Source organism: Gekko japonicus, unplaced genomic scaffold (genome assembly GCF_001447785.1).
Source record: "Gekko japonicus isolate JY-2015 unplaced genomic scaffold, Gekko_japonicus_V1.1 scaffold20365, whole genome shotgun sequence".
NCBI lineage: Eukaryota > Metazoa > Chordata > Lepidosauria > Squamata > Gekkonidae > Gekko > Gekko japonicus.
In genome coordinates, this window is record NW_015190169.1 from 1 (window position 1) to 1701 (window position 1701).

At 38.8% G+C, this 1701-nt stretch overlaps 1 pseudogene; it reads right to left on the minus strand.

Annotated features, from left to right (window-relative positions):
- Nucleotides 1-1040: 1040 nt before the first annotated feature.
- LOC107124991 lies at nucleotides 1041-1666 on the minus strand (annotated as a pseudogene).
- Between the last annotated feature and the right edge of the window lie 35 nt (nucleotides 1667-1701).

Sequence of the window (1701 nt, forward strand, 5' to 3'; positions counted from 1 at the left end):
GGCAGCCACAAGATTGGCCAATGCTGGATCCAACCCGAACAGAACAGGAGATTCTACCCACAGTTCTGCAAATCCTGAATTAATTTTTTGTCAGTTAAATGTGAACTGTGAGAATTAAATACTCATCTTTACATATACACAAGTTATGCCATGAAAGCATATTTGCTTACAAACATATAAAAATACTTGTTAACTAGTTTGATAAGAAAATAATGTATAAAAGTATATAGCAAAAACATTTAATCATCTGACAATGAAAAGAGCAAATTCATCTTTTTACATTACATGAAAACAAAAAACAGCTACAGGTTCAATTTTCTCAAATCACTTACCTGGGAATACAAAAGGAAGACAAATAATTTTTATTCCAAACCCATGATGTAAAAATCTTCTAACTGAAATGCCCAAGTCCAGAATGAGTCCAGGCTATTTGGCCACATAGTTGCAGTAATAATCCTGTAGCTTTTACTGGAACCATAAAATAAATACAGTAGACGGCTGACCACTAAAAAAAGCTGCAGCATAAACAAGAGCTGAAACATAAAACTTTACTGACAATGAAATTCAGTGTATTGGCTTCCTGTAAGGCAAGCTGAATTTTGAAGTTTAACCTAATCAACATGTAAACCTCCAAATCCACCATTTAAAAAAATACTCTATATTTTGATTACAGGACTCCCTCGAGTTTGATTAACATCACAAGTGGGGGGAAATACTCATACATCAACTTTTAAGCTTGACTTCAATACCTTATTCTAAGACTGTTTTGATTCCATTGTGAATAAAACTCCACAAGGTGCAAGCTTCTTCAAGGGGAGAAAGTAGGATATTAAAAGAAGCCTTAGTGGTTGACATCTGCCCTGAGATGACCAAATTGCCTTCTAGGACTGGGTCAGCCGGTTTCACTCAGACTAAGGCTATTGTGGTGACCATTTATACAACATGCACATATAAGGCTAGACAAGACACCAAGGGAGACATTGAAACACAGGTGAAAGAATCCATTGATCTGGCAGTTGATAGCTTGGCTTAGAGGATTCTTAGAAGATAAAACAATGGCATCCTTTCTTGCCCTTTTCCTTCCTTGTTGGCTCTGGGATAGGAGGGCCTTCTTCTTCTTGAAATTTCCTTATAACTCTGACAAGTTCATGAAATGCTTGGTCTACATTTAGTCATATTTTTGCTGATGTTTCCATGTACGTTACGTAAAGCTGTCTTGCTAGTTGCTGCCCTTCCTCTTGTGTCACCTGTCTTTGATGGTCCAAATCAACTTTGTTACCAACAAGAATTATAGGGAATTCATCATGATCTTTCATTCTAAGAATCTACCTTTGAAACTAATACATTTCTTCAAAACTTCCTCTTCAAAACTTCCTCTATCAGTGACTGAAAACATGAGCAGAAAGCCGTCTCCTGTCCTCATGTATTGCTCCCGCATAGCTCCAAATTCTTCTTGGCCAGCTGTATCTAGGATGTCCTGCATTGCTGCTCTCTCATCTATTACACATTGTTTTGTGTAAGAATCTTCAATTGTAGGGTCATAGTCAGTTACAAAGTAGGACTGGATAAACTGGATGGTGAGCGCAAATTTGCCCACTCCGCCACCACCCACCAAGAGCAGCAGGTACTTTTCCTGCCCTGGGCCATCCCTGCAGCCTGTGACCATCGAGAAAGAGTCCAGGCCAGGCGAAGAGGGAGCAG